Source organism: Podarcis liolepis (genome assembly GCF_965112155.1).
Source record: "Podarcis liolepis genome assembly, chromosome: 10".
Lineage (NCBI taxonomy): Eukaryota > Metazoa > Chordata > Lepidosauria > Squamata > Lacertidae > Podarcis > Podarcis liolepis.
Window position 1 is genome coordinate 72,506,397 of NC_139562.1, and position 14,101 is coordinate 72,520,497.

The 14,101-nt window shown below is 41.7% G+C and overlaps 1 long non-coding RNA gene across 2 annotated transcripts; it reads right to left on the reverse strand.

Moving 5' to 3' along the window:
* LOC310688104 lies at window positions 1-13,216 on the reverse strand. Of its 2 annotated transcripts, XR_014516777.1 has the most exons (4): window positions 13,122-13,216; window positions 668-784; window positions 334-435; window positions 1-211 (listed from the first exon to the last, which is right to left on the reverse strand). It is a non-coding gene; the product is annotated as an uncharacterized lncRNA (long non-coding RNA). The 2 variants fall into 2 exon arrangements; XR_014516778.1 differs by having other exon boundaries at window positions 1-435.
* Window positions 13,217-14,101: the final 885 nt, after the last annotated feature.

The window sequence follows — 14,101 nt, forward strand, 5'->3', positions numbered from 1 at the left end:
TGCACAATATGAAGAATACATTTTGTGGAACATAAGATTAAAAAATAACAGAAAGCATTATAATACGTAGCATAATAATAAAATAATCACAATAGCAGTCCCCGCCCCCATTTAACAGGCCATAAATTATTTAATGGCTGAATGCCTGGGCAAAGAGGGACGATTTGCCTGGAGCCTGAAGACATGTCATGATGGCGCCAGGCAAGCCTCTCTGCTGGGAGAGAAGCAGATTAATCAGTGCAACAATAGCAGCAAAAGGAAAGAACAACAGTGTGATTAGTTTTTCTCATTTGTATAGGCCCCAGAAGTGTATACCATGGAAGTTTGGGTTACCTCGTTCTCTTTGGTGTCCTCAGTTCTCTTTTCGCACAGAGCACCTGCCACCTTTGTCCTCTTTGAATTCCCTGAGAACAAGATTGCGCTGCAGAAAGGCTTCTGGGGAAAACAGAATAGTTTGGTCAATTAGATGGCTTTTCTTTTGATAAGGACAAAACTAAGGTTTTAGTTTAAAAAAATACAGTATGGATCAAATATACATTACAGGATTTGACAGGGCTGAAGGTTGAAAAGAAGGTTAAATATCTGGGTGTTTGGTTGACAAATAAAAATGCAGTGCTATTTCAAAACAACTATGTGAAAATATGGAATACGGTTATAGCAGACTTACAGAGATGGAGTAGAAGGATGGGTAGAATCCCTGATGGGTAGAATCCCGGTCGTCAAAAGGAATGTAGTACCAAAAATAAATGCTGTTTCAGACTGTGCTGGTAATCAATGTGGTTCCCTGTTTTAAACAATGGCAAAAAGACAAAACTATATTTATTTGGCAAGAATAAGTTTTAAGAATTTAAGAGATGCCAAAGAATAAGTTTTGCCTTACCTAATTTAAAACTGTGTCTCAAAGCAGCTTGATTAACTTGGTTTAAAAAGTGGGTGACGTTAAGAAATACTACATTATTGGACTTGGGAGGATCTGACAGAAGATTTGGGTGGCATTCATATCTGTGGTGTGACAAAGGCAAAGTGCAGAAAGCTTTTCTTTATGTTATATATGGAGGAATCTGATGGAACATAAAAGTCCCTTATGGTTATCAGCAATGGAGGCCTGAACACATAAAGAATAAAATCTGCAACCCAAATGGGCTTTATATAGAGATTTCTTGAGTTTTCAGGACAATGAGCTTAAAAAGTTCAACGAAATACAAAACTTAATGGGTATCTGGTTCCAATATCATGAATTAAACGAAATCTATAAAAATGATTTAAAGAATGGATTTGCAGAGCAAAGGTCAACCTTTGAAGTAAGTTTATGTGAAAATGATGAGAAATTAATTTCTAAAATGTACAAATTGCTGTTAGCATGGGAAACAAAGGATGAAGTGTTTAAAATAATGATTAAGTGAGCTAGGCAGTGCTATTTTTCTTGAAAAATAGGTACAAGAACTCATCATTAACGCCTCCCTTCTTCTCTTGGAATGGCAATGGCGCACACCTGCCTTCTTGTGCTCTCTGGCTGAATGAAAAGCCCTGAGGCTAAGGATGTTGGACATAATATAGATATGGCTGCTTGGGAAAAGCTTTGGAAAACAGGAATGAAATTTACAGCATGTTATGGCTTTAAAAAACTATTACAAGATGCTGTATAGATGGCATTTATGGTAACCTCCAAGAACCTAGCTGAAATGTACAAAAATGTATCAAACAAATGTTGGAAATGTAAAGGCCTGTGAGGGGTCATTCTATCATATGTGGTGGACCTGCAGGAAGGCAAAGGCCTTTTAAGACATGATATATAATGAAAATAATTTTTAAAATTAAAGTGGATTTTCCCAAGAAGCCAGATTTCTTCCTGTTGGGGATACTAGAGAGCGAAAGCCCAAAGAAAGCCTCTGCAGTATTTATGTATATGACTCCAGTGGCAAGGATTCTCTGTGTGCAGAAATGGAAGGAGGAGAAAACACCCTCAAAGGGAGAGTGGCTGGTGGAAATCCTGGAATACGCAGAGATGGCAAAATTGACTGCACTGATTAAAGATGCAAATTTAAAATATTTAAATAAACCCTTTCAAGTCTGTATGTTATTTCCCATATGCAAAGAACACAGCAGGGTCAGAAGTGTAAGAAAATAGCATAACATATTAAAAAAAAACAAGTTAGAGAGGATGAAATAAGACATGGTGAAATCTTAAAACACAATTGTATGTACTCTGGGTTATAAACATCAAAGTTGGGCGAGTGGAAAGTCACTAGTTTTGCTGAATTGGAAGATCTCTTTCTTTCTCCTCTCTAGAATATGCTCCATCTAGGGATGAGAGAGAAATTAGACTCAGTTTGCGTTTAAAGGCAAATATATCTAATTTGTGCTTTTTGAAAAGACACAGCCATCCCTCAGAATCTGCAAATATCCAGATTTTGCAATGCAGTTCTCCAGCCAAGTAATGTGTAGGGGAAAATGTGTATACTAGACTGAAGCTTGCATAGAAATGCATATATTGCAGAGCATTCTATTAGGGGATACTGCTTTACAGAATGCATATGTTGGGCAAAATTGCACAGAAAATGTGCATGAGAAATTGACACTGAATTGCTGGTAAATTTTCATAAGTACTTTAAAAAAAAATCATACACAGATGTTGATTACTGAATTAAAGATTGAACAAATTAGAGCCTGGGAGGAACTGAAGTTGACAGATTTCTCCATCACTAGCTCCATCACACCTCGACCTACTTTAAACAGCACCTGAAATCCCATCTTGCAAAAATTGCCTTCCCTTCCAAAGTAAAGATCTTACAGCTTTTCTTCTTTTGTTTTCTTAGTGGCAAACTACAGAGATGCAACCCTGTAATTCTTTTCTGAAACTAAATACAGCCTTGAGAAGCTGCTAGTTTGAACAGCACAGCTTGGGGGAGGCAGGGAGAGGGGTGGTTAACACTTTCCTTTTCAGTAATTTGCCCCCATCTACGATTTTCTCAGGGTTTGTGTCTATAGATGTGTATTTAAGGAGAAAAACAGTCTATTGGATAATCAGCCTGTAGGTGACTTGGTGTGTAAGAGTAGCCAGTGGTCATCAGATGAGCATCAGATTTTGCCAGACTGACAGCTAACACTTTCAGAAATCTACTTTTCAAATCCTACTCAGTACTTTGAAAGAGAAGCCTTTAATTGGATTGTGTTTCCTTTAGAAAGCCTGTTTCGTTTAATTTCCTTTTCAGCTTGTCAGTTCTCCTGACACTGTGTAAGCCCTTTCCCCCACTGCACACAGATTTAGAGTCCTTAAAAGCAAGTCACATTTGATGGAGGAAAGAGGAGTTCCTCTACAGACAACTCAAGATCAGTTGCCTGAATTGAACTACAGTGGTACCTTGGTTTATGAACTTAATCTGTTCCAGAAGTCCATTCTTAAACCAAAGCGTTCTTAAACCAAGGCCTGCTTTCCCATAGCAGCGGGGGACGCAATTTACAAATGTAACACACTCAACAGGAAGCGAAACATGTTCTGCTTCCAAGGCAAAGCTGCTCTTAAACCAAGGTACCACTGTAAACATGTTTTTGACATGCATTAGCTTTATGAGGGGTGCATAGGGCATTAGGGGTGGGTACTACCTCTGGTGGGGGACACATCATGCTTCTTCTGGGCTGGTTTGTCCGCTTTTGATCTCCATCCTGCACTCAGCTCTCACCTTTGGCTCCTAGAAGCTGTCAGCATACAACAGCGGCCACATCCTGGGAACAGCTTTCCCTGGCCGGCTAAACCAGGTGAGGGAAGCCAATGGGTTTTAAACCCTCAGTGAGTTAGGGACTCACTGCATGTGAAGACAAGCTCTGGCAGATTGGGTGGACGAAACCAAGAATGGGTCCAACAGTCAAGAAGGCGGTTTCTGCACGTGCTGTAGATGGAAGCGAGGGGCAAATGGGTCTTGTCAACCTGGGAAGGGAGCTCATGTGGGAGAAGGAAATCTCTTATCTACGAGAAGGAAAACTCCCGCTGCAATGCAGAATATCTTCAGGAAAAGAAAAGGCTAAGGAGGGAGCCCAACGCAAATCCAGAGTGGAGTCTCTAACAAGGGTGCCAACTTGAATAGAATATTGGGGGGAGCCAGGAAAGCACCACCCTACATTATCAATTACCAGACACAGTGCATGCATACCATTTGAATGGCAATGCCCACCAATGTGGGAGGTGGGGCTAGCCCCCTCAAACATTTTAGGGGGGGAAGACCTCAGTCCATAGGAGTTGGCTGCTTTGGTCCCTAAGGTAGTTGGATGGTGCCTTGTGTGCTTCCTTTCAGCAACTCCTGCAGCCAGAAGCCAAACATACTGCTCTGCTTTCCTTCCAACCACATAAGCAGGGCCGAGAGGAGGGTCTTGTCATCTGGGCAGCCCAGGACCTCCAGACACGCTGCCCAGGCTTGCGTCCCAGGGAGGTGGTGGTGCTGACACAGCAGTTTGACTTCATCCCCGGAGATACACTCCATTGTCTCTTGAGACAGGCGGATGCAGGCTTTATGCATATTATATACTGCAGTATAGGGACGCGGGTGGCGCTGTGATCTAATCCACAGAGCCTAGGGCTTACTGATCAGAAGGGCAGCGGTTCAAATCCCCGCGATGGGGTGAGCTCCTGTTGCTCGGTCCCTGCTCCTGCCAACCTAGCAGTTCAAAAGCATGTCAAAGGGCAAGTAGATAAATAGGTACAGCTTTGGTGGGAAGGTAAACGGCGTTTCCGTGCGCTGCTCTGGTTCGCCAGAAGCGGCTTAGTCCTGCTGGCCACATGACCCAGAAGCTGTACGCCGGCTCCCTCGGCCAATAAAGTGAGATGAGCGCCACAACCCCAGAGTCGGCCACGACTGGACCTAATGGTCGGGGGTCCCTTTACCTTTATACTGCAGTATAACCGTTCAGATTACGTTCTGCTCCTTAATCACCTATTTTATTATGAAATGGCTTCTAAGCTGTTATTGCTCAGCCCAAGGGCTACTCACCCAGAGCTCATGCACCCAGCCACTCTGTTTCAGTGGTTTTGTGGCAAAGACTTTAAAGCAGCACAAAGGAGCATTATCATATTTCCATAAGATCTCCCACCTCCCTGAAACAAAAATTGAACACAGGTGGACAAGTTATTTGAATGATTTGTCACAAGTACCAATCATGATTTGGCACATTAAGAACCTTTGCTGAGCTTGTGAGGAACACATTGAATGAGACCTGTTTATCTCACACACAAAGCATTTGAGCCTAGAACACAAAATTTGAATACCAGACTTTGCCAGACTGACAGCTAACACTTTCAGCTGCTGCTTGAACCAAGAACCTCCTCGCCTGCTTCCTGGTATCCCTTGCAGTGAGCTACTTTTGGCTTTAGAAGTACAGGCCAAAGGGTGGTATTAGTCTCCACGGACTAAAGAGAAGGAAGCTGCCAGCGGAGGCCATGCCATGGACGGATGTAAGAAAGGAGGCAGGTGGCAGCCAGCTGAGGCTGGTCAGACAGTTGACCCAGTGACCCATTTGCCCTAAGCAACCAGTCTTCATGGCAGAAGGTACCTGGGAAAGGTGGTGACTGGAAATGAAATGGCAAAGTGGTGCTCAGGTGAAAGTGAGGAGGTGTGGTGTCGTCGTCATCCCCCCCCCCCCCCGAATGTCAGTGTACCAGCCAAACTACACACCTGTTAAAGGACAGGAGTGCTAAGGCTAAGGACTGTCAGCATCTCTGAGGTATATTTTTTTAAAAGATGGGGGTTTCCGTGGGTGATTCCAGACAAGGGTTTATTGTGGGAAGGGCCTCCTTGTGCATGCATTTTTTTTAGTAGCATCCATACATTTCCCATTTCATCTGAATTTGCTCTTCTGGGGGTGGAGGGTGGGGAATGGGATAAATCAAAAAAATTAAAAGCTATTGCAAGGAACCTATTGTGAACCTGTTTATCATATGAAGCCCCCCATCTGGAAGTGCTCTCAGCTGGAGGGGAAATGAAAGAAGCAAGGAATAAACACAGGAGGGTCACAAATGGGCAGTGATTTTGTGTGGACCTCCCTCTACCCTATAAAAGGGAGCAACTGAAGAATGGCAAGCCCTAGTGGGGAAGCCCACATGGCCTCTGGGGATTGGCTTGTATTGGGAGGGTGGAGAGAAACAGGCTGGCAAAATCACAATACTGTCAGATAACTGGTGCTTAGATCAAACAAAATCAACGGACGTGTAACTATCTTTGTCATGTTCCTCTCTGGTCTGTCTGTTGCCCTTTCATCTTCCTTCCCATCTGTCTGTAGTCTTCCTCCAGTGCAGAAATTTAGATAAGCTCTTTGTAGTCGTCGTCTTTTTGCATGTGTTGCGTGAGGCACCATTTATATGCTGAACAACCAATCAATAATAAATGCGAGATTTTCAATTTGATAATAAAATAACATATAATTTATAATCTTGTTGTTCAGATCAAAGGCCAAATGTTGGACTAACCAGGACATGTCCAGGAATTGGACTGTCAAAATGGCCTGTGGTGGATCTTTGTTTGCCTAATCGGCAAAATGTCCAGGAAAACTAGGGTAATTTTTAAAGAAAAATGCTGTAAAAATCCCCCCAAAAAATTTTGGGGGGTAGATGTTCCCCCAAAAAGGTCAACAACTTTGTCCTGGAAATTGACGGGCTTGTAGCCCTGATCCTGTTAGCTGTTAGCCCAAAGATGGAAAGAAGAACAGTTGCCAACAATAGAAGAATGGCATAATAAAACTTATGGACTATGCAGAAATGGCAAAGCTGACGGCAAAACTCAAAGACTGACAATGAGAAGTTTAAAAAAGAAAGGGGAAAATTTATTGTGTATGTGCAGAAATACTGTAAACAAGTTGGTACATTGGCATGTTTAGATTAAGCACTTGTAAGTAGTAAAGAATTAGAGAATGTAAAGGTGTGACAAGCGGATAAAAATGATAACAAAATGCAGAGAATTATGTAAGATGTAAAGAACCAGTAGAAGGGGGTGGAAGGAAGTCTTGAGGTTTAAAGAACCTCAAAAGATGGTTTGTAAAATAGTAGGATGTTTTATTAGAAGTATAAATGATAGATGGTGGTTTGATTTTTGTAGCCTTATTTGATTATTATTTTTGAGAAAAATAATTACCAAAAAAAGAGAGAAATTGACGTGCTTATTTACAGAAGATCATGCACAAAAATAATCAAGCATATTTAATGTTGCTTCTCCGAGATCATAACTAGGAATTGACATGAATGCATTAAATTATCAGCAGGGGCCCAACATATGGGAGGAGTGCAGATTCTGTCCCTCAGCATCTGTGTCTTCGGATTAAGGCTTGCCTGCCTCGGGGATGTTTCCTGCCACGGGGCCACCAAGCATGACGAAGCTAACGTGGCTCTTTCCAGCTCATTTAAACAATTTCCCATTGTGTCTGTCACAGCTAAAATCTTCATCAGCATCTGCAGACAGCTGTGGCAGGCTTTGCACTTTGCATATGCCACTGAATGGAAGGCAAAGTTAAAAGGAGGGAGTGGGAGAAGAGACTGTGGACGCTGCTCTGGAGCTGCTATGAGAGAGAGAGAGAGAGAGAGAGAGAGAGAGAGAGAGAGAGAGAGAGAAACAGACAGACAGACAGACAGACAGACAAAGACAAGTCCTTTTTGAAATATGGCAACCCTAGCAATCTGAAACTCAGTTCTCCACATTTCAGCAGCAATTTGTCATTTTCCAAAAAAGAAAGAAATTTCTTCAGCATTTTAGTGCACATTTCTCCTATTAAAGCTTTTTAAAAATACTTTAATTTTTCTAAACAACAAAGACAGACAATGCGCATGAAAAGAAAAATTGGCATCTTTCTTTTGATTTCATCATTGAAAGCTTCTTGTGTTTTATTTATATCACATTGTTGTTAATGTCTGTTTTTCTAATACACATCTTTTTGTATGCAGTTTTGACTAATGCATGCATCATTGCAAGTAATTTATCCTAATATAATGCATTTTCCATATTTTTTAAAAAAGATATTTATTAAGATTTTCAGAATATTACAAAATAAAAAAAGAAAAAAGAAAAATACAAAATAAAAATAGTTAAAAACAATTCAATCTTTCAATGACTTATCTTTCATTTGCTTATTTCCCGGACCTCCTCACGCCTCCCTTTTCTGTATTCCAGTTCAGTTTGTTAGTTCAGCAAATCCCTCCTCTCTTTGTTTATCCTAGTCTTCAATCTTAAAATATTGTAACATTGGATTTTTACCTATTAATAGTCCATTTTCTCATATTCCCTTATAACATTACAGCTATAAACCACTTAGTTTCTATCCAACATCATTCTAACATTCATTAATTTTACAATTTTTCTGTAAATAGTCTTTAAACTTTTTCCAATCTTCTTCCACCGACTCTTCTCCCTGGTCTCGGATTCTGCCAGTCATTTCTGCCAGTTCCATATAGTCCATCACCTTCATCTGCCATTCTTCCAAGGTGGGTAGATCTTGTGTCTTCCAATACTTTGCGATAAGTATTCTTGCTGCTGTTGTGGCATACATAAAGAAAGTTCTATCCTTCTTTGGCACCAATTGGCCAACCATGCCCAGGAGAAAAGCCTCTGGTTTCTTCAAGAAGGTATATTTAAATACCTTTTTCATTTCATTATATATCATCTCCCAGAAAGCCTTAATCCTTGGGCACGTCCACCAAAGGTGAAAGAATGTACCTTCAGTTTCTTTACATTTGCAACATTTATTATTGGGCAGATAATAATCTAGAAATGTCTCTCTGCCAGACAAATCTAGAAATGTCTCTCTGCCACTTCTTGAAACAGTCCATTTTGTCCAAGATTTGCAATGATTGAAACAAAAATAACATTCTTGGCAATACATTCATCTTTATAACAGCAATTCGACCTAACAAGGAAAGCTTCAAGTTTGACCATATCTCTAAATCCTTTTTCACTTCTGACCAACATTTCTCATGATTGTCTTTAAATAGGTTTAAGTTCTTAGCGGTCATATTAACCCCCAGGTATTTTATTTTCTTAACCAGTGTTAAACCTGTCTCCTTCTGAAACCTCTCTTTCTCAATTGGTGTTAATTTTTTCTCAAGCACCTTAGTTTTTAACTTGTTCAACTTAAATCCTGCCACATGACCAAATTCCTGAATCAATTCTAATACTCTTTTAGTACTAGATTCTGGCTCCTGTAACGTCAGTACTAAATCATCTGCAAAGGCTTTCAATTTGTACTGTTTAACTCCGACCTGTATCAAACGGTCCCTTCTGATCATATTTAGCAGAACCTCCAGGACCGAAATAAAGAGCAATGGGGAAATTGGGCAGCCTTGTCGTGTCCCTTTCTCTATCTTAAATTCCTCTGTCACCACATTGTTAACTATTAGTTTAGCCTTTTGTTCTGAATAAATTGCACTTATACCATTTTCAAACCCTTGACCAACCCCCATCCCCTGAAGATTTTTCTTCATGAAACTCCAAGAAATATTGTCAAAGGCTTTCTCCGCATCTACAAAAATTAAAACAGCTTTAGTATTAATATTCACTTGCAGCTTCTCTAAAATGTTAATTATATTTCTCGTGTTGTCAGACAAGTGTCTGCCCGGGAGAAAGCCAGCTTGGTCTTTATGTATCTCCTCAACTAAAACTTTTTTCAATCTTTTAGCCAATATATCTGCAAAAATTTTGTAATCCACATTGAGCAGGGATATGGGGCGGTAATTCTTAAGTTGTGTCTTTTCAGACTCATTTTCAGACTCATTTTTCGGTATTAGTGTAATATAAGCTTCCTTCCACGACTCTGGCGCTTTTTTCCCCTCCAAAATTTCATTACAAACCTCCTTTAGTGGTTGAATTATCCAGTCCTTCAAAGATCTATAATATTTTGAGGTTAAGCCATCTGGCCCTGGAGATTTGCCCAACTGCATGTTCTGAATGGCACCTTCCACCTCCTGTTCTGTTCTGTTAAAATAGGAGAACAAGAACATATTTTTTCACTAATATGTTCATTTTTAGGCACTTCCCCACCCCCTGCCTCCAACATATGTATTTTTGTAAACATTTATTTGGAGAAATGTGTTGCAAAATTCAAGTAAGTGTGACTTTTGAAGGATGGCTGTGTTTCAGTTCTCATGTTTTTTTGTAAAGTGCAAATTTGGTAAATTAGGTTCTAAATGCAAACTGAAATAAAGTTCTCCCCCATCACTAGGTAAGTTGCAACTAACTTTTCTCATTGGCTTACTCTAAGCATGACTGAAACTGGATCCAACCCATAAGGAGGAGAGGTGAGCAAGGTGATAATCACGATTCTTTGGTGGATGGCAGACTAAGTTTTGGTGCTCCGTGTTGACAGTGCCACAGGCAGGGAAGGACAGCCAGATGCATCTAGAAGGAGAATCAGGTCCCAGACATTTACTCCAATCTAATGCTCACCTTTTTTGGCCAAATTACGTTGTGCAAAGTAAGGTGTGCATTAGATTCGATGGAACATTTACATTTGCCAGCAAATACTTTTTTTGGTTTCAAAGTTCTGAAAACTGAGGTGTGTGTGAGATTTGATGGCACATTCAACTCAAGTGAATACAGTATGTCTAGAAGACTCAACTGGCAGCTTTCCATTGTTGGTCCCCCACTGCAAAACAAACAAACAAATCCATCCACCCACAAAGACAACGCAAGCGCCCATCTTTGTAAAGGCATGCTTCTCTCTGGGCTGGAGCACGCCCTCTAGTCCTTATTTGCAATCATCTTTGCTGAGCTGTTTTCTGGTGGAGAATGACTAGCACCATGGCAGGGAGCAACCAAGACAACCTACAGTCTGTCCATTGCATCCAAAATCAGCAAACCAATCAAAACCAGCCTGTGATTCTGAACAGATCTGACAGTAAACTCACATTAAAAAATAAAAATGAATCTGAATCTGAAGAAGAAGAAGAAGAAGAAGAAGAAGAAGAAGAAGAAGAAGAAGAAGGCGACATCAGCTAAGAACTTTGGGATTTCTGGATACATTTTCTGTGCCATCTCCTGTACTCCAGTGCCCATGTTAATTTCTCTGAAGGAGCCCATTTAGCATGTTGCAAAGGAAGAAATGAGGTCAAAATGGCATGAGAGAAAACAGATGCTGTCACTCCATGCCATCTAACCTCACTGCCCCTTTCTGTCACCGCTGCCCCTCACCTTGTCATCAAGCCTATAATCTGTGCATCAGATTTTGCTACAGTCTAGCTCACTCGACTTACAGATTTTCAAGGACATTTCTTCATAGAATCATAGAATCATAGAGTTGGAAGAGACCACAAGGGCCATCGAGTCCAACCCCCTGCCAAGCAGGAAACACCATCAGAGCACTCCTGACATATGGTTGTCAAGCCTCTGCTTAAAGACCTCCAAAGTAGGAGACTCCACCACACTCCTTGGCAGCAAATTCCACTGTCGAACAGCTCTTACTGTCAGGAAGTTCTTCCTAATGTTTAGGTGGAATCTTCTTTCTTGTAGTTTGGATCCATTGCTCTGTGTCCGCTTCTCTGGAGCAGCAGAAAACAACCTTTCTCCCTCCTCTATGTGACATCCTTTTATATATTTGAACATGGCTATCATATCACCCCTTAACCTCCTCTTCTCCAGGCTAAACATGCCCAGCTCCCTTAACCGTTCCTCATAAGGCATCGTTTCCAGGCCTTTGACCATTTTGGTTGCCCTCCTCTGGACACGTTCCAGTTTGTCAGTGTCCTCCTTGAATTGTGGTGCCCAGAACTGGACACAGTACTCCAGGTGAGGTCTGACCAGAGCAGAATACAGTGGCATTATTACTTCCCTTGATCTAGATGCTATACTCCTATTGATGCAGCCCAGAATTGCATTGGCTTTTTTAGCTGCCGCGTCACACTGTTGGCTCATGTCAAGTTTGTGGTCAACCAAGACTCCTAGATCCTTTTCACATGTACTGCTCTCAAGCCAGGTGTCACCCATCTTGCATTTGTGCCTCTCATTTTTTTTGCCCAAGTGCAATACTTTACATTTCTCCCTGTTAAAATTCATCTTGTTTGTTTTGGCCCAGTTCTCTAATCTGTCAAGGTCGTTTTGAAGTGTGATCCTGTCCTCTGGGGTGTTAGCCACCCCTCCCAGTTTGGTGTCATCTGCAAATTTGATCAGGATGCCCTTGAGTCCATCATCCAAGTCGTTGATAAAGATGTTGAATAAGACCGGGCCCAAGACAGAACCCTGTGGCACCCCACTAGTCACTCTTCTCCAGGATGAAGAGGAACTATTGATGAGCACCCTTCTCCAACTTCCGACATTTTGTATTGATTTATGGCATTGCAGTTAGCTGGGGGGGAAATAAAAATCCCAGGCCTCCTTTTTCCTCCATAGCTTCTTTGCTGCTTAAGATGCAGCCCCATCTTCTATGAGTAGCTACTTAACTGCTGTACTGCATTTCAACAACGGCTATGCGAGTTATTGGGAGTTTGAAAATAAACAGATGGCATGCATGAAACGTCTAAGGTTTTGTCTGCACATTTAAAATAGCATCATGCCACTTTAAACAGTCGTAACTTCCACCAAAGAATCCATGACTTCATTTGAGAGAGCTATGCATGATGTGTTAGGGTTGACTGGCTTTGCTTTCAAACTTTTCAAACTCATTTTGATGCATCATCAGCTCCATTAAATCTTATCAGCTTGGCAGTCTTTTATCAGGCTTAAGTTTCTGTACCCATAACATACTCCCAGCCTAGGATCCCCTATGATAAGAAGTGCAGTGCAGGAAACTCTCTCTGGGAACTTAAAAGGCCTGGGCCATAGGGCCATGGGCACATATTTACATAAAATTTGCAAATGCTGATTTACCGGTTGAGACACAGGTTTAGACATCCAGTGTTACATAAAGTGAGTCAACCAATTTATCTGTCCAAACCACCCCAGACAAATTATTCAATTAATTTGCTCCCCACATCAGTTCACACCAAAACAGGTTGTTTGTTTTGAAAAGATTGGTTCCAGATCCATTCAGTTCCTTCAGTTCCCCACGTGTTACCCCCAAACCATATCTGAAGTCAACTTAAATTTAATAGCCCAATTTAATAGTCTACCCAGGAACCAAGATCGCCCCCTAATTCAATTTCCCCCAAACTTATTCCCTACCTGGGACACTCAGAAAACGTTTTGGGAGCTTATGTCCACGCAATGCCAACTATGCACCATTCATGCACATCTTAAGGTTTGCAGGAGCCACAGGTTGCAGGAAATAAAAATAAATATGGGGAAGGGGGGAGGGGCAGACCTCAGAAAGGCCCAGAGAGGACTGAGCATGCTCAATGGGTATGACATTCTGAGTACCTATTAGGATAAGAGGCACAAGTGTACAATCTGTGTACTCAGATAGTTGAGCTGTACACTTTGCACCCTCATTCAGTGTAAGCAAGCCTGTTCTCGTAAGTCCCACTCATTTTTCTGTCTTGTTCTCATGGCGGTTGCAGCGATTACCTTGTGCACCCGGCACAATTTCAAGAACAGCTGCTGTAGAGCAGGGGTCAGCAAACTTTTTCAGCCGTGGGCCGGTCCACTGTCCCTCAGACCTAGTGGGGAGGGCGGACTATATTTTTTGCGGGGGGGAATGAATGAATTCCTATGCCCCACAAATAACCCAGAGATGCATTTTAAATAAAAGAACACATTCTACTCATGTAAAAACACAATGATTCCCGGACCATCGGCACGCTGGATTGAGAAGGCAATTGGGCCGGATCCGGAGCCCAGGCCTTAGTTTGCCTGCCCATGCTGGTCTACAGAACCTTGTCAAAGGGGACCCCATTTGTGAAAGTGAGCAACCAGAGAGCTCAAGCATGAGCAACGGGGACATCTGGTGGCTGTGGAGAACCAAAAGTGCAGCAGGAGTGCACTCTATGCAGAGTAAATGGGGTGTGTACACAGGGAGTGGCAGCTTACTCAGTGACCAGGTAGGGGACTGACGGTGGACTTAGTCAGTTATTGAAAGTGCCAGGACTGTGATACTTAGTCACCTCATTGATCATTGCTGGGAAACTTCAGATGTGGAAGGAAAAGCTCCAAAGTTTTTATACCATGTCATGAAAATGTTCAAAAGTGGATTCAAAATCCAGTTA